Source organism: Pinus tabuliformis, chromosome 4_1 (assembly GCF_031772625.1).
Source record: "Pinus tabuliformis cultivar Carrire ecotype Pingquan chromosome 4_1, CPIR1, whole genome shotgun sequence".
NCBI classification, from domain to species: Eukaryota; Viridiplantae; Streptophyta; class Pinopsida; order Pinales; family Pinaceae; genus Pinus; species Pinus tabuliformis.
In genome coordinates this window covers 632,838,783-632,859,090 of record NC_142303.1, presented here as the reverse complement: position 1 = coordinate 632,859,090, position 20,308 = coordinate 632,838,783, and positions in this window count along the sequence as shown.

Sequence of the window (20,308 nt, the reverse complement as noted above, 5' to 3'; positions counted from 1 at the left end):
TTGTGCAATTGATTCTTCTTATTTTGGTTATATTGTTTAGCTTGATCTTTAAGCTTTCGCAAATTGATAGTGGAAGTAGGTTATAGTATTCTGCTTTGATTTATATTGCATTATCGGGTTAACCTACACAGATTTTCTACATCTTAGCTTAGTGGGCACTGACCTAGGTTCAACGTTAATTTAGCCAAACAAATCCCTACACTACTATACCTTTCGGCGTCAAGCCGCGGAGCGTGGGCTGAAGTCTCACCGGAAGATGTATGGGGGGATGTTGTAACCAATTTTCTACACCCAGAGAAGGTAGTGATGTCATTTTGTGCCCTAACTCTACCTTTGCGCAGATGAATAAGCCTTTTAGGGCTTATCTATATACCTCCCTTATTTGGTTTCTAGACCTTTGATAAGGTCTACGATCATTTTTCACAGACCCTAAACAGGTGATTTATCTACTTACGTGCTTCTGTAATTACCCTTACCTCCATATTTTTCTAGATCGGCTTAGTATCTGATAACTTCAAAATGCATTAAGATATTATTTGCATAAACAAATATTATTATTTGCGGACAAATAACAATGTAAACATATAGATTCACGCATCAGTATAGCATTAAATCATAAACCAATTGTTCCTCATAACATTATCACATTCATTCATAACAGAAGTAAATAGATCAAAACACAGATAATCCCAGAATAATCTTCTTTATTAATGCTTCAGATCTTCTTATAGACTCTAACTATCATGCGCACTCAACTGTAGGGGTTTGCGCACTCAGATATGGACTTCTACCCTAGGCCTTTGCGCACACAGCTACAAAGCCTTCTTCTATTCTAATACTCTTCACTCTTTTCACTAATGACCCATTACATTCATCATTCAACTTCAACTACTGCCTTAGACTCTTCTAAGACTCTCCTTTTTATACAATCCCATGGTCCACGGACCATGGGTGGATCTTCTAAAGCTGACACAACTTACATAAAAGAAGGGTCGATACCCTTTATGACACTTTACATCTTTGTGCTCCATGACCACAAATTGTGGACTTTACACTTTACATACAAAAACTTGGGCTTTCTACCCCAAAACTTAGGCTTTTAACCCCAAAATCGACCCTAGGGGACCCTGTCCCAACAAGACCCCAATAGAAATATGGTGACTGACCCTCGAGTCACTCTGCTGGCATAGAGATCTTTCTACGAAGACCCCCCAACTCCACTTGCACCACTGCAAATTCAACGGTACACGGTGTCATTCCCTACTTAACCTGCTCTACCAGCTGCTCCATTGTTGGTCCTGCGCTATGTGCCTATATCTTCTATTTTGTTTCCTGTAGGCTAGTAAAATTTTTCCCAATGTTGGCGGTGAGAACATAAGTCACATCCAGCCAACGCCCCAATCTGGCCTTGAGTACTACCTCTCTTTGTTGCACTGCATCTGCCTGTTCTTTCAATTCCTTCACCTCCTGCAGCTTGGTCAATTTATACGTGACAGTGACGGTGTGTGCCGCTGCTCTTGCCTCGTCATACCACTGCTGCAATTCCCTTGCCTTAGTTTCTAACCTTTGCAGGTTGTGATCTTCTTGTAGATTGGTAAGTACCTCCAGCGATTGCATGAAGAGCACAGTGCAATCTACCACCATGGTATCTACTGCAGAAACTGCATTCTTGATAGCTGCTTGGCACTATTCTCTGATGTCTGGTGGACTTCAACGATGTGTCCTCAACTCGAGCTCTGTAATTTTGAGGTTCAGCTCAAACTGAACCTTGGCCATCTTGGTTCGAGCATCGTGCACACCTGCAACCAACTTCCGAATCTTGGCCTCCACAGGCGCCTCTTCAGGGATGTATAGTTCCGGAATGGTTCTACACACCTCTCCTACCACCACTGCGGTGTGCTCATTCTTCTCCTAGACCTTCTTCCAGGTTTCTATCATTAATGTTTTCTTAACGAACAATTTTTCGTTCTTAACCTTTTGCTCCCTGATTACATTCAATGTGTGCTGCTCTCAAGCCCTCAGTTCCGCGATCACACTTACTTGCAGCATGTGAAGGTATTCGCTTAGGAGCATAGCCAAGTTGAGACCAATGTTCCTCAAAGTAGCCCTATCAGCCTCTGTCTCTGTGCTTAGGGCTCCATCAGATAGTGCGATGGCCCGAGGATCCAAGGTCTCCACTGCTCCATTGGTCCCCAACGCCAAACTAGTCAACGCTGCACCGCTTTTCCCTACACCGACCTGCAGTTGAGTAGTTTAGACTTGTAGCTCACATAGACCCATCTCAATGGCCACCAAGGCTTGCTTCTGCTACTTCTCAAACTGTTGTAGCAATTCTGTGGTTGTGTCCCCAACCTTATCCCCAATGTCATCTAAGTTACCTTTTGTCAAGGTGATCGGGTTGAGCGATGACTTAGAAGCCTTGGTCTTCATCCATGACCCTTCTTTCTCCTACTCCTGATTCTAGTTCACTTAGAAGGGGGTGCTCTCGTAGTCTCCACCACCCTGTTTAGATTTCTCCTCTCCCTTCGTCTGTGGTGAAGGAGACTTCTGACTTCTGTCAGAGTCACACTCTTCCTCCTATTCCTTTACGGCGTGCTCCACTTATGCACTTGCTTTTTCCTCAGTCTCCTTTTTTCGTTTCTCAGCCAACCGCTGCATTTTTGACCAGGCCTCTTCCTTCTTCTGCTTCCCTATGCACTTACTAGACCCAGCCAAAAAATCTGAGGCCATGCGCCACTTGGTTGGCCAATGATCGAGGACCATTGCTATGGCATCATCCGTCGCAAGGTATGGGAGATCATACCATTTCTGTTCAGGGTCCTTCCACACCCGGATGGAGATACAGTGGAAGTCCACTTTGAACTCCACATATTCCGACAATTTCTCAAAGATGGTTGGTGACAATCTTGGCTTGCAGTTAACGACCATATTGATGCCCATCTCCATCAAAACCCGGAATGCATTTCTCTCGCGGATTCGCTGAGTGTCCTTCGTGGCCCATAGCGAAGGAAACTTCGTTTCTTTTGGAAAATCTATCATGATCAGAGGAAGCTGACTGTCCTTTGACAACTACCACGTGACCAACATAATCGACAGCAACAACCATTAGTAGTGGAATGTCTTGATGTGATCCTGTGCTTCTTTGTAGTTCGTAAGGAACTCGCTGCAGAGGTAGCACCCAATTGAATTGTACGCCCTGCACGCAGTGGGCCACTATTGAAACTAATGGTGTCAGCACCTCATATGCGTGACACTTTCGCATTATCTTCCCATCCAAGATATGGGTGGATACCTTGACCATGGGGTTGGTTATGCTTCAAATTGAGTATCTGCGCGGTTTCTTGACAAGCTTAAACTTTTCCTTCATTCTCTCAGTGAGGTTGCACTCACCCACCTTTCTGCCAAATTCCTTGGCTAGATTTAATCTTGAATGGGGTAGCCAAGTGATCCTATGGATCATCATATGAGTTATAGGGACTGGCTTCTCCAACCAAAGGCACCCGTCGTGCACCAGGCACAACAACTATTTCATAACTATCAAGTTTATGGGCGCACAATGGTAATGCAATACCCATAGCAGGTTCAGCAATCCTTCCTTCTCCACCACATGAATCCACTTTACTGGCTCTAGCGGGATGACACCCAAATCCTTATAGAATATCCTCTGTATGAAACTATTAGTAGCCAGTTGGGGAACCGCTCCATGTCTACCAAGTCCCAATCTTCAAGTTTTAGGATCGGGACGCGCACCAAGTGCGGTCCTTCAAACGTGATAATTTTTGGCAACAGGGGTGCATTAAGCATAAAATTTCCCTCATCTGCGTCCTTTGGGATCTTGAACATACCCCGGCGCGAAGGAATGTATTCAGGTAGTTTCGAGATAGGGTCTACACCCTCAATGTCAATGTCTTCTGTGCCCATACTAGTTTCTTCAGCACCCTCGTCAGATTCTGTTAGTGTTAGTCTTTGTAGCCTTCCACTAGTGATCAAATATGCTTTTATAAAGTGGTCTTGGGGTGTCAAAGTCAATTTTTTGTCATTTCAGTGAGCCTTCAAGTAAAAATTTGGTCACTTGGTATTAGGTCTAAGACTGTTTTCACTCCTTCCAAAGTTTTCCAAGTACTAGTCCATGTCACCCCTCAGCTGAGTGTACCATCATTCAAATATTTTTCATCATTATTTCAATCTCTAATGGGTCATTTTACACCTTGTTTGTGCTTCAGTTGTGCTTGGTAAGGCTCATTTCCCTCTCCTAGGGTTTTGAAGGGAATTTTTCTTGGCTTCATGAATCTGATGGTCAAATCATCAACAAAACTTGTATCTTGATGCTCATACACCTTCCCCTATCCTTAATATACCTTCATAAACACTTCCTATCACTTATAGCCTCAAATTCATCATTTTCCCACAAAACCTAGCATATTGCTACAATTTGACACTTTTCTAGGCTAGGCATGTGTTTTCCCTTTTGGACCCCTTCCCCTCACTCAATACTTGAAATTCCACTTTCCCTTACTACCTAACATTGCTCCCTACTTCCCAAATTTTTCTCAATAATTTAGAAGACCCTCATCCCCTTCATTTCCCTTCATTTCTACAAATCCCCTGTTCCACACATCGGGATAGGTTTTATGAAAATGATGTCTCTGAGAAAGAAAAGATGAATTTTACAAAAGTGAGAGAGGTTTTTTCTTCTTCATATACCCAGGAAGAGAAACCTCCTTTAGTTCTTACACAAGTTGCATGGATTGGGAGAAATATCCAAACAATCATTTGCCATAGGAGAGTTTCTACACTTTTGGAGTGACCTTGGGAAAATCAAGCTATCTCCTAGCTGGAGTGTCCATATGACTTTCTGGATAAGTCAAATGATAACTAGACAAACATATTTTTCCAGTGATCTATCATGCACTCAATTTGGAGTTTAGGAAGACCTCCAAAAGTTGCCTGCAACAACACTCTGTATTTTTTCACCCTCATTCTGCATTTTTTGACCAGTTTTGGTAGGTTGCGTTTTTGACAGGTGAAATGAGCCCCAAAATTGAAACCTAAAGGGAATATATGGAAATTAGACTCGACAAGATTTCCAATGAGCTATCCCATGCCTAATTTGGACACCAAGAAGGCAGACAAAATCAACATGCATGTTGGAGGAAAATATTAAGGTGGCGTTGCGTACGGAGGTTGGAGCGTTGCGCGTAGGAAGGGAGCACTGCGCTTAGGGAAGTTTTCCTAGTGCAAAAGTCAATGGTGCTATGTGTAGAAAGAGGCACTCTGCACCTGTAGGTGGCGCTGTAGATAGGGCTAGCAAGGGCCAAAACGACCTCCTGTCACCCAAAAACACCAAATTTGTCTTCTTTACCCCTCAAACAAGTAAGTGTTTCCCCTGAAACTTCATCCTTGGATATCAATTAATGCATTTGAGGATAATTTGCTATGCTAAATGTGAAACCCTAGAATCTCCTCTATTTATGCCTTAAAACCATAACCCTTACTATTCCTCCCATCACTTATCCCTAAAACCCTAAAACTCCTCCTACATAACACTCCATATCACTCCATATCCCTTTTTCCTTCATCCCCAAAGCAATACCCTAAAACCCTAGCCCCTCTCCCTCATTTTCATGGTTCATACCCTCCCACTCATTTTCATGTTTACCTAGTCCACCAAATACCCCACAAGATGACTTCCCCTTCCCTTATTCTTAATCACCCTTGCTCACTCCCTCCATCCCTTTTCTAGGAGTGTACAACCTCAAAGCTTGGCAAACATGGACAGAGGAGACAGAGATGATCAGGAGGAGAGAAATTTTGATTTGATGGAGCATGATGAATCGGAACAACATCATATTCATCATGGCATAGAGACAATTGACTTGGAGGCTCAGGATGAAGCAACAAAAGAAAACATCATCATACAGGAGAAAGAGGCTCAAATCCAAGCATTGATGGACAACTTGGAGAGAGCCAAGTATGTCATCACATATCTAGAACAAGAGAACAAGCAGCTGAGTGATAAGTAGGTCCTCATGGAGCTGGAACTTCTCAAGACAAAAAGACAAAGTGACAAGGGTAAATCAGCAATGCAAGAGGAAGAAGCACCAGTCACTTTGACTTCAATTGAGAAGGAAATTGAGGGTGATAGAGAAATTTGGCTTGAAAGAGTCAATTTTCACTTAGAAAAGCTGTTGCAAAGGGCCAATAGGGACAACCAAATCATTAGGCACATGGCCTACCACTACAGGACCCGGAACAAAATTTGCAATATAAGGGTCAAGCAGATGAAAGCAAGGCTGAGACGGGCTCTCAAAGGAAAAAAGGAGGAGGATAGGCTTAGGTTTCTTGCTGAAGCTTCCTTGGCTCATCAAGATGCTTGATGATGGTTTTTCTCACCAATTTTGATCAAATTCGGAGGAATTTTTTCCTTTGGAAAATTTTGGAAATTTTAACACAAAAAACTTGGCTCTAAGCGCACTTTTCCTAGGGACACCCAATGGACAAATGGCTTGCACTTTTGGATTCAAAGTGATAACTACATGCACCCTATGCATTTTCTAAGCTTTTGGAGTAGAACTGGTCTATCAAAAGGTCAAAAAACACTCCAAAAATGACCTTCTGCCCGTTTTTGGACACACAGAAGCAGTCTTGGGAGAAGCAACTTTTGAGGGGACAAATGAGCTTCAAATGAAGAAATTATAGATGTTTTGGAAAGTAGACTTGATAAGATTTCCAATGCGCTATCATGAGATCAATTTGGATGCCGTCAAGGCCTCCAAAAGGGACCTGAAAGTGGCACTGCGAGTAGGGCCAGTGGCGCTGCGCATAGGACAAATTTTGCACATGATTGCCATTTCACTGTGTTTTGACTATGATCTTGGATTTTCTCTCATGGAGGATGTTTTACTAATGTAAATTATGACTTGTCTTGTAAATATGATCGATAATTAGTATTATAGGGTAGATTCATTAGACTAAAAGTCATTTTGAGCACAAATGAATCAGTTTCCTCACTTTTAGAGGCATGTTGTTAGGATGCCTAGATTCCATTTTCTTGTTTAGTTTTGGTTATATTAGCTCCTCATCTTAGGGATTTGACCCCTAAGGATGGTAGGAGGTTGAATTCATTTCTATATCTTCTTCTTCTTTCTCGTTGTAAAGGGTTGGACTCAGCTGGATGCTTAGGTTTTGAAAGGACACCTTTTTTTATCAGTTTAGTAGGAGATTAATAAAAAATTGCAGCTATTTCTTTGGGATCCATGTGGCATGGTTTTTAGTTCAGTTTCGTCTCTTGTGATAATATATTTAAATGTTTTGTGTACTTCATTAATCATTTCATTGCTTCTAAGTGGATGTTTTCAAGTTGATAGGCAGAATCCATAACATTAATGCTATACTTTGGGAAAATATTCACAGTTTATGTTTTCTACAGTTTAGGAAGGATCCATGATGATCACATGCTCTTCATAGCTTCTCACCAGTCTTAAATCACCTCACCCATCAAACCCTAGAGTGCTAAGCTTCATACCTACCTTGCCCCATTGAACACCCTATAATTTTGACCTAGTTTCCTTGCCCAAACTGTCTTGCTCCTCCTAATCCAGAAAAACCCCTTCAAATCAAATCAAACCTTGTGCTACTATACCTAGCCTAATATTATTTTTCTAATCCAGCCATCTTGGTGGAGATCCTTATGGAGCGAGCCCTCTCCTAGCCTAGTAGGGCTAGCTACTTGGCTAAGCGTGGTTTGTGGTGACCTTGGCATTGCCTTCCTTCAGCCTGAGGTTCAATCCAGGTGATAACAGATTCTAGGTTGACCACCTTGTCTTTCTCCTACACGGTGGGCTTCTCTTTCTTCTGGCTCTTCCTTGGCGACTCGCTTACCATATGTGTCGCTTTCTGATTGTCCTTCTTTGTCTTGGAAGCCTCTCCTGTCGGTGTAGGCTTCGGCCTAGCTGACCTTGGTGATTTTGGCACTGCAACAGGCATCTCCACACTTACGACCTCAGGGGTAGCTCCCTTAGAGGCCATCGATCCTCCAACACTTATAGTTACGATGGGCACTAACATTAGGCTATTAAGGAGCTCATGGGTTTCCTTAGGAAACATGTCAAACACTGAATTGGTCACCAAAGCCCCAAAAATCGCAGGGTTCATGCACAATCGATAGCTCGACACATCAACTCTCAGAATGCAAAGTGTTTTTCATTGGGTGGCCATCTATATTTATAGGCAAATTCAAATATAAATTCAACCATTCCCCCCAAAATCCGTTCATAAATGCTAGATTGGCGAAATATTTTCAAAGATCTCGTATTTAAATTCCACCTTAAATGTCGCCCCCCCACTCCTCTTAGCCATTTTCTCATTGTCAAATCATGAACAATGACTGTAACAGTCACTTTCTGGCTGCCCTGTATGGTCTCTCCTACTATAGCACAGCTCCCTTCACACATCTGTTGATGTTGTAACATTCTTCCATCCACACAGTCCCCAAGTCGCACATCCCTACAAGCCAGGGAGTGTAGTTTATTGTCCCACGCCTCCTTTCAGCTACCTGGAGCGCTAAGACTGTGCTTCCATCATATAGTCATTTAGTTAGATCCCTAGTGTGTGGCTTCAATCAACTGCCATTTACCTTTTTGGGAAATGGATCTCCATTTAATTTCACCAGTTGAATTGCTCCACCTTCGGTAATCTCCTTGATGACATATGGCCCCAGCCAATGCATCTGAAATTTTCCTGGAAATTTATTAAACTTGCTGTCATATAATAAAACCAAATCGTTTACCTTGAAGGTGCATAGTTTGATGTGCCAATCATTCCATGCCTTTTTGCGCTCCTTCTGAACTTGCCGATGGAATCCAGCTAATAACCTATCTTCTTCAAGCTCTGTTAGCTACGTGAGCCTCTCTTCCAAGGCTCCGTGATCCGCCATTCCTGTGAATGTTGCTATGCGTAGACTAGGTACAATATACTCCATTGGCATCACAGCTTCTACGCCATAAAGTAGCCTGAAGGGTGTATGTCTAGTCAGTTTCTTACAATTGGTTCTGTAAGCCCATAGCACCATGGGTACATGCACGTCCCAATAATTCCTTTGTGCATTGCAAACCTTCATCAACATGTTCTCCAATATCTTATTAAATGCTTCAACCATCCCATTAGCCTGCGGGTGATATGGTGTGCTATTTTGATGATAAAATTGGAATTCCTCTATCAGTGCTTTAATCGTTTCATTAAGGAAATGTGTACCATGATCGCTCATCAAAATCTTCAAGCAACCAAACCTAGTCAGTACATATTCAAAGAGGAACTTCATTGTTGTTGCCCCTGTATAGTCCTTCACGAGTTGTGCCTCTGCCCATCTAGTCAAATACTCCATCGCAGTGATGATATACCACGCATTCATCTTCTTTCCTAGAGGTTGAATTGGGCATACAAAATAAATGGCCCATTTCTTGAATGGTTGTAATGACACTTGCAGATTTAGAGGTAGATCATCCCTCCACGATGGCCTGCTCGTCCTCTGACATGCATTTCTTGCCCTGCAGTAAGCCTTGGAATCCTTGTGCAGTGCCAGCCACCACAACCTAGCGCGTAAAATCTTCTTCATTGTTTCTTTTCCTTCATAATGTCCTCCCGCAGCTCCTCCATGATCTTCCACGAGGATACTGTTCCGTTCAAACTCAGGTACATAACGCTGCAGAATTTCATCTGATCCCATTTTATATAAATGTCTTGCGATGATAGAAAAGTCTGTCGCACGCACCACCAGCTCCTTCTTTTGTTGACTGGTATACCCTTCTGAAGTCATCCCTGTTGTTTGGAAGTGTATGATATCTACAAAGTGATTGTCAGTTATGCACACTACAAAGAGCTACGCGTGAGGAAACCTATCCTCCAAATTAGTAGGCTCCTCTCCTGTTTTAATGTGCGACAGATGATCTGGTCCTAAATTCAATTGTCCTGGCTTCACAATGACTTCAAAATCATATTCCTGAAACGACAGCAGCCATCTACATATCTTCCCCCCCAACATAGGCTTGTTAAGCAAGTAATTTAATGTGGAATGGTCCATATACATCTTAAAGTGTCCGCCTAACAAGTAGTGCCTGAACTTCTAGAGCACATACACCATAGCCAAACCTTCGTGCTATGTCGTTGAATAGTTCTTCTCAGCTTTAGACAATTTCCTACTTGCAAATGCTATAGGGTGATCCAACTCTCCCTCACCGGCCTGTGTTAGTACTGCTTCAGCCACAATACATGACGTGTCCACATACACATGAAATTCCTTCTTCCAATCTGGGAAGACTAGGATCGGTGCAGTGACCATCTTTTCCTTTAACACATCTAAGCTTCACTGACACTCTTCATTCCAATAGAATGTAGCATCCTTCTTTAGTAGCTTCTCCAATGGTGTAGAATCTAGCCATAACTCTTGATGAAATTTCTATAGTATCCTGTATGCCCCAACGTTGCATGCAACTGTTTCATACTTCTTGGCACCTCCAGATTAATTATAACTGCTATCTTAGTTGGGTCAACCATTAATCCTTGTCTACACACCACATAACCCAACAAGATTCTGAAAGGAACAAAAAACAAACATTTCTTCAAATTGAGCACAATCTAATACCTCTGGCATGTATCCATCATCAAGCCTAGGTTGGCTACATGGCATTTCACCAGCCCAAAATCTGTCCAATCATCAAAGTATACCTCCAAAAACTTGTGAATGAAGTCCTTGAACGCCTCGATGACTACACACGAAAAGATCATTGGCGCGTTCTTCAGTCCAAAAGGCATTATAGTATATTGAAAGCATCCCCACTCATTTGCAAAGGTCATCTTACTTTGATCTTGATCTAATGGTACCCCAAGAACCCATCAGTGAACGAATATGATTCATGTCCTCCTACATTATCCAACACTTCATCGGTGAACAGACTAAGAAAAGGATCATGCACACAAGCATCATTCAGCTTCCTGAGATCTACGCATATGCTTATTTCATCCTTCTGCTTCTTTTCCTGGACTACTATTGGGCTTACCCAATCAAATTCTTCCACTAGTTCAATAATAACTGCACAAGCATTTTATCCAACTCTAAGCGGACCTTTTCTTCGTACTTTGGATTGAGGCAGTAAGGCCTTTTCTTGACCGGCTTTGTGTCTAGTTTCAACATAATTTTCATAACTCTCAGGTCCCCTATTATCCTCTTTAAGTTTGAGAACTTCATAGGGAACAATTCATAGTATTCGTGGAGCAACTCAGTGATCTTATCCACTGTAGAATCATCCCAGTAGTCTCCTGTCTTCGCAAACTTCGGCTCCACCTCTGTCCAAATGTTCACTTGTCTTGTTGTCACCAGAAGGGTGATATCTAGGTTTTCTATCTGCGACCCCTCAACTTTGTGGTTCCCTTCTTTTTCCTAGATATTGATGTTCCTCGGATCCTCATCTTCCTCTTTAGCAGTCACATTGTAGCATTCCAGCGTGTGGTGCAACTGGGTGGTCCAATCCAATTGAATCAAATCCAAGGGATCCTACAGTATTCTAAAGATCACTGCTTTGACCTACTGTAGCACTTCATCAATGCACTCAAATCCATATTCAAAGTTGAATGTCATCAAGAATCCCTCTCGCAAAATATCCCATTCATCCGTGTCATGGAGGAGCTCTCTCTCCAAGTACCAATTCATAGGTATTACATCTGAGGTGTGACAGAATAGATACACCCACTCCAGTTGCAGTTCTACTCCATACACATTGGTCCATGTGGTTAAGTGATCACACGGATCACTCCTTCCATTGTATTTCTCTATCAACCGTACCTTTGGGTGACCAAACTTCACCCTCATTATTCTTCTATATTCATGCCATCCATAGAAGTTGTATTTATGCGTACCCCACCATCTTGCAGGTGTAGTGCATAGCACTAAGTCCAAGGCTTGGAAGCGATGCTTCTCCGACACTTCCCTTTCAAATGCATCTAGAAATTTATCAACGTCAGTTAAACCATCATAGCAAGGAAAACTTCTTACCTCTTATGATACATAGCATAAATATTTGGTCATCATGTTACATCGCAGCGTAGATACTTCATGCAATCAATTCTATGAGTGTTCCAATTCCTCATCTGAGTCTGATGTGTAGGAGCTTGCGCAGTCCCATGAAAGACGTCCATTAGCTGTCGAATTCACCCAATCTTGATCTCGTGTCATTATCTTATAAATTTGGTCCAAATCATCATCACTTTTGTAATCACAGACTGGTTCAGTGTAGCGTTGTCCTTCTGCAGGGTCCAACAGTATTACTATGCGAAGCAATTTTCTTTAAAATGACATCGTCTGCTTCTTCAAATTAATCACCTTGTTCATGTTGATAGCCCAATCAATCCTAAGGAGTGTGGGGTAGGGATTTTTGTCATCCACAATCTCTATTACTTCAAAATCGGCCAACGCTCTTGTGCCTTAGATATCGACTATCACTCACTGTAATCTTCCCATGGGGATAATCTTTTGCTAGTTTTCCATCCTCAATTGAATAGGAGACCACTGCAGCACAGGTCTCCCCATTCTCTCCCATGTCTGTTTAGGCAAAACATTCACATCGGACCATAGATCCAAAATAACTTGTTCCATTTCATATTCTCCTATATGTGCAGTGAGTCTCATCTCTCACCCTATTCTTGAATTATGCTTAGCAATCTTCCTGACCATGCATGTGCCATCGGGAGTATTACCAACACATTTATTGATCAACTCCTTTAATCCCTTTATGACCTTTCTATATTGAAGCAGCTTCATACAAGTGTCCAAAAATGTAGTAAGCATGGATGGGTCCATTTCTTCAGACTTCTTATCCTGACTTCCTGAGGTAGAAGCCTTAGCGAAGATTTTCTTTTATTCCATGAAGGTTTCCATCACGTGCTCCAAATCAAAGCTAACCTCCTTTTATGGAGCTTTGTGGACCCATTCACCTTCTTCAGGCTTCTTTTCATTGCCTTTGTCAGTTTTTATTCCACTTCACAGCATGATTTTCACATTAGGATCCTCCTCGCGGGGTTCAACCCTCATCATCCGCAGATTTCAGGTAGGTTGCTAAGGTTGTGCCCATTTTCCGCATATCTTAGCTAGTAATATAGGGTAGTATTCTGTTGCATGGTTAAACTGAGTGAAATATCTCCACAACAGGCACGTCAGGTTTGTGCATTATCGCGCGTATTGTCCTAGTCCCCCATAGTTGTATCAAATCACTTTTCCTTGACCTCTACCAAGTCCTCCTCCACCTTAGCCTCACCTGTGCCTCTGAAATCCTCCTCTCGTTCCCCCAACGCCTTGATCTAGAGGCTGAATTTCTACCTGTAGTCTATATGTAGGTGCTCTATCCATCATTAGCTCACAGCTACTACAATTATGCTCATCATGACCCACCAATTGACAGAAGTTGCAGAAGAGATGTTGTGATGTCTGTACAAAATTTTACAGCAGGTGATAGTTCTCTGTCACATGTTTTCTAGCCACCTGACAGATAGCACACCATAGTACGGGCCCTGTACTTAGCCCTTCTTGAGCTTCTAGCCTCACAAGAATTGGCCCTCCCGCTGTAACATAATTCACAAAGACTTGGAAGTGATCTTTGTCATGCCCCTAGCTTTTTCATTTCATGCACCAAACTTCTTCACACACCTCTGGTTGAACTACTCTATCCTTCTTCAGACTTTGAAACTCTAGGAAAAGGTTTTGCAACTGTGCATGAATCTACTGAACTCCAAAATTAGCATCTTGCATTAGTGTCTCATGCGATCTCATTGCAATATCCAGGGCTTTCACGTAGGTCCCAATATTTTGCTGTGATAAAGCAACCCTAAAATGAGGAAAGAGTGAAGCCACAAACCATTCGTGGTGATCCCCATTCGTAAGATTCATGTTGGCTTCACAGATCATGCACTTCAATCTCTAATCCAAATCCTAGGGTGTCTCACCAGGCTTCATCATGATCTCCTTGAATCCCACAATTGATTGAGCTTCAGACTTAGGCCTATTGAACTCCTTATTTAGCGTGGTCTTAATATTTGCTAATGAAGCCAATGTAGCATGTCAGCATGCATTTTGGTAAAGTAGTGATAAATGTTTCTTTCTTCATCTGATCATTTGTTATATGCTGAGCTTCCCATACAGTCTTTGTGATGAACCAAAACTGGTCTGGTTCCTCAATTCCCAAACCATTGAAAACAGGCAACTTTACTACATTCCCCATATTGAATGGTCGCGGAGGTGGTGGCAGTGTGGGCGAAGGTGTATGCTATGGAGGTGAATACAAAGGTGGGGTAGGTGGATGGGGTATTTGTGGGAGCCCTCGTTTTATTAACTGAACAATGCTCTATAGTGAAGCTTGTGTTGTTTCCTCATTGTCACTCAGAGGAGGATCGATCAATGAGCTATATTCAGGGCTTGTTCTTCCTCTATCACTGAAGTTCTTTCCACTTCACGTAGCTCCAAACATCAAGGTAAGCATAACCTGCTTTTCACACAAGAGCATCTTAATCCAAGTAGTTAAAGACCTTAAATACTTACCTCATGGTCCCTTGAAGAAGTGACGCTCTGCTCAATATAACCGACCGAAGTATCGACTATGAACTTTATCACGAATCCTCCTATGATACGATCAAGCCAGTGATCGACAACACGTGCGATCTTATCTTCCGAGGTTTCCTATCTCCACACTAACTCTAGGGTCCACACTATCAGATCATCAAGCCTGCACCTTCATTGATCCTCTTCCAATTTAGTGATCCACTTGTATAATTCAACTAGGAAGGGACAAAAGAAGGTTTCTTTTATCTCTATGTACAAATACCTGTCCAACCAGTGTTCTTTCATAAATCACAGATTTCTATTTTCTTGCGTTGCAAATTTGTTGATCTTCCTATCGAACCAGTCTTCAATTTCCTTCTTAGTTAGATTCCAGTGATGCGACACCACACACCTCCTTATGCAGATCTCGGTCCCAGCAACAGAACCATTTGTTGGCTTAGTGGGCCCTGACCCAGGTTCAACATTAATTTAGCCAAACAAATCCCTACACTACTGGCCTGTTTGGCATCAATCCCCGAAGCGCAGACTAAAGTCTCACCCGAAATAGTATGGGGGGATGTTGGAACCAAGTTTCCAGACCCAGAGAAGGTAGTGATGTCATTTTGTGCCTAACTCTACCTTCACGTAGATTGATAAGCCTTTTAGGGCTTATCGATATGCCTCCCTTATTCGGTTTCTAGACCTTCATGAAGGTCTAGATCGTCTTTCATGGACCATAAATAGGTGATTTATCTACTTACGTGCTTCTGTAATTACCCTTACCTCTGTATTTACCTATATCGTCTTAGTATTTGATAACTTCAACATGCATTAAGATATTCTTTGTGTAAGTAGATGTTATTATTTGTGGATAGATAAGAATGTAAACATATAGATTTGTGCATCAATATAGCATTAAATCATAATCCCATTCTTCAACATAGCATAATCACATTCATTCATAACAGAAGTAAATAAATAAAAGCAAAGATAATCCTAGAATAATCTTCTTTATTAACGCTTCATATCTTCTTACAGACTCTAACTACCCTGCACACTCAGCTGCAGACTTCTACCCTAGGCCTCTATGCACACAGCTGCAGAGCCTTCTTCTATTCTAAGACTCTTCACTCTTTTTGCTAATGACCCATTATGTTCATCATTCAACTTCAACTACTGCCTTAAACTCTTCTAAGACTCTAATTTTTATACAATCCCATAATCCACAGACAATGGGTGGATCTTTTAAAGACGACACAACTTACATAAAAGAAGGGCAGATACCCTTTATGACACTTTACATCTACGCACTCCATAACCACAAATTTTGGAGACTTTACACTTTACATACAAAAACTTGGGCTTTTAACCCAAAAATCGACCCTAGGGGACCTTGTCCCAATAAGAGGGACCACTTAGTTTTGCCTTTCCATATATATGGATAGAAGGAGTGAAGCTTCAATGTTTCACAAATACAAATTGGGCAGGGAATCCATCCGCCAGGAAGAGAACATTAGGGTGCATCTTCAATATTGGGTCAACAATAATTTTTGGGTACAGTAGGAAGCAGAGATAAGTTGCACTAAGTTCGACAGAAGAAGAGTACATGGTTGCCAGTCAAGCATCTTGTAAGGTTATATGGATGAGGAATATCCTTGTTGGGTTATTTGGGTAGTACCTGGATCATATAGTGATTTATTGTGACAATCAAAGTTCTATCAAACTCTGAGAGTCCAATTTTTCATGATCAGTCTAAGAATATTGACAGCCGGTATCACCATCTACGAGATTATGTGAAGAGGAGAATTATGTTGTTGGGGTACATTCCTACAAAGGAATAGGATGCAAACACCTTGACTAAGGATCTGTCAAGAGGAAAAATCGATTTCCATAGAGGAAGGATTGGGGTATCTGATTAAATCCCTTTATTATTGAGAGGCAGTGTTGAAAATACAACAAAAAAATCCTAATTTGATTTTGTCCTTGAATTAAATTAGGAATAAAATTATAATTCCACTTCACAAGACAACTTGTATGAGTTAAATAAGTTATAGTGACTTAGTTGGATCATTTAATTCAAGTTTAGGGTCTAACTAGAATAATGCAGAGTGTCTCCTACATTATAGGAGACCTAGTTGAGTTTATTTTGAGTTGTAATTAATTAATTTAGTTTAACTAAGTTAAAGTCAGTTAAACTAGTTCCAACTGATAGAGGAACTAGTAGGAGCTCAGACAGTGGGGTGTTGTTTCATGTGTTCAACTAGTTGAATGATGATTAACTCATAAATAACTCATGCATGTTAGATCTGAGAGATACCAAATTGAGATTGGAGTTCAGGGACAGTGTAATATTAGTTGTATAATCATTTGAATTGTACTAGTAATGCATGTAGTCAAAGGAAGTCTTATGATGCGTAATTCCAATTGAGGCATTCCCCTAATTAGTAGGGCTAGTTCCAAAGGAAACAACACAAGGAAATAGCGACTTGGGCAAAAATAAATTTGGTTAAGTATTGGCCTAGGATTGTCTAAGAAGTTGTGAGATAGATAGAGATAGTGCAGATGTTGGCATGATGGGGCCTGACCCAGGTTCAGAGTTAATTAGCCAAACAAATCCCTACACTACTGGCCCTTTTAGCATCAGCCCATGGTGTGTGGACTGAAGTCTCACCTGAAGCAGTATGGGGGGATGCTGGAACCAAGTTTTTGCACCCTAGAGATGTTTGAGGGGCCGATTTAGTCCAACCGTGAATGGCTTTGCATAGGTCACTTCGCACACTATCTTGACCTATGAGGCCTTCGCGATCTATTATAATTTCCTTCGCGTAGCCCTACACAGGGGCTGAGGTGCTTTCGTGCTGCTAATGCAATGATCTATGCTACCCCAAGTTACACCATGGATCTTACTTATCCTTTTATAACTATTAGTAAACTTCCGTAAATAGATACTTTATCTTATATTCACTTAATCAACAAAATCATATAAGTTTGCACACCATATAAATAGTGAAATTGCAATTATACCCAATACATTCAATGCAAAAAACAGGAAAAAGATACACAGAAATGATATGAAACTTCTCTTTATCACTTCTCTAATAATTAAAGACTCGACTTGCCCTGTGCACTCAGCTGCAAAGCCTTCTTCTACTCTACAACCCAAGACTCGACTCTATACTTAGATAGGACTCAATTCTTCATTCTTCATTCATGAGTTAATTCTTTTCTTAACTGATTTACAACTTAGAGCCTCGATCTATTTATACAATCCCATGGTCCATGGACCATCGGTGGATCTCTAAAGCTGACATTATATTACAAAAATGAGGGCGAACAACCCTATGACTCATTTACAAGCTCGAGATCTACGCCCATAAAACATAGAGTCTTTACATTAGTTTTAGTCAAAATCTGGGCTTTAAGCCCTAAAACTTCCCTTTGGTGATCTCGTGCCCAATAGGCCCTGAACACAAACATCGTGACTCGCCCTTGAGTCACTTTTTCAGTGCGGAGATCTTTGTGTGGATACCTTCCATCTCTACCTGGACTACTGCAAGGCCTGTAGCGCACTGAGCGACTGCTTGTTGTACCTCCTGGACGTGATGTTCAAAGACAACAGTACCTGAACGACTTCTGTGCATCTGCTCCAGCGTTCCTTGCATCTACATGATCTTAGCTTTGATCGAGGTTGTAATGGCGAATGCCGCATCGATCTAAGGTTGTATGCATGCCTTCAAAACCGCTTTCTTATGTCGCATCGCGTCTACCTGCTCTTTGAGTGCTTTTTCCTGTTACATCCGTACGAGCCTCTGTGTAAGGGCCATCGTTTGCGTGGTCAATTTTATGTCATCGTACTTTTGTTGCAGCTCACATGCTTCTGTTTCTAAGTGCTGTATGTTCAGGTCCTCCTGCAGAGTGGTGAGAACCTCAAATGACTCTTCGAATAATTTGGTGTAGTCCTTCACTGCACTACTGATCTCCTCTATTCCCATTGTAATGGCGATGGCATATTATTCCCTCACCTCTGGTGGAGTTGAAGGATATGCCTTCAACTGCAGCTCAGCTATCTTAGCCCTCTCTTCCTTCACCTCACGCACCCCTGCTGCTAGCCTTCGGATGCACCCCTTTGCTGATGCCTCTGCTGGGATGGCCAACTTAGGGACCATCTAGTAGGATTCTTCAACCACCTGCACAATCTACCAGTTCTACACCACTACTGTGTCACACTACAGGCTCAGTTGTTCCATGTTAATTCGTTTTTCACTCATCACCTATAGTGCGTGGCTCTCCCTAGCTCATAGTTCTACAGTCACTCCGTCCTATAGAACATAGAGTGTCTCCCAAGGGAGTGCAACCATGTTGATCCCCACTCCCTTCAGCGCACTGATCGTAGGCCTGTTAGCCTCATTTTCTGTAACCAGTGCCCCCTCTGGCAGCACTATAGCATTGGTCATGCGAGCGTGTAGCATTTCCTCAGCTACGGTCATGCCTATTGCGAGGCTGGTCAAAAGAATACTAGCCTAAGGAGTGCACACCTACAACTCCTTTATCTATGCCCAGAGGGCCCCCAATACCATCTGATTTTCTTCCGCGAACTACTGGAGGGCCTCCGCGGTGACATCACGCACTGTCTCCCCTATGTCATGTATATTCCCCTTAGTGAGGGTGATCGGGTCGAAGGAAGTCTTGGAGGCTTTTGACTTCTTCTGTGGCCCCACCTACTCTCGCATGCGTTGTCACTTCAGTTGTGTGGACACTATTGCTTCGTTTCTTCTCTTCTTTGCCAACTATGCCATCCACAGTTTTTCCTCCTCCTTTTTCCTTTGTGCAGCAGACTTCTCTGATTCCACCGCGGAGCTAGCTAGAGCACGCCACTCCGGCAGCCACGACTCAAGCACGACGAATATGACATCATTTGTGGCCAGGTAGGGGAGCTTATTCCATTTCTTCACGAGGTCCTCGCACACCTTGATATATACATGATGGAATTCTGCCTTGAACTTTGTGAAGCTCTATAGACTATTGTAGACAGTGGGCGATAACCATGGCTTGCGGTTAATCCCCATTCTGATGTTCATCTCCATGAACACCCAGAATATCTTGTTGTCTCTGATCCTCTGCGCATATTTAGTTGCCCACAATGAAGCGTACTTCACTGCCTCTGGAAGATCCTTCGTAATCATGGGAAACTAGCTATCCTTATGAAATTCCCAAGCCACTAGCACTATGGATAGCAGAAGCCATGCATAGTGGAAATTCTTCCCCTATTCCTATGCCTTGTGACAATTTTCCAAGAACTCCTTACGCAAGCACTTTGACCAGTTAAACTGGAATCCCTCTGTGCACTGCACGGCAAGTTCTATCATTGACGCGGGCACCTCATCCTTCGACACTTCCACATAACCTTTCCATCCAGTATCTGGGTCATAACTCTAACTGCATTATTATTGATACTGGAGATCGCATACCCTCTCTTCTTCTTCTCCAGCTTGAATTTTTTCTTCATGGCCTCCGCGATGGCCAAATCATTACTCTTACCCTCCGAAATATCTGTTGGGTCCTCCCCCTTGCAAGGGAGTCGAGTAATTCTATGAATTAGGTGGTCTGTGATGGACATGAGCTCCTCCAGCCACAAACACCCATCATGCACTAGGCAGAGTAGCTGCCTGATGAAAATAATAGTTACTGGGGCATGATGGTAATGCGACACCCAGAGCAGGTTTAACA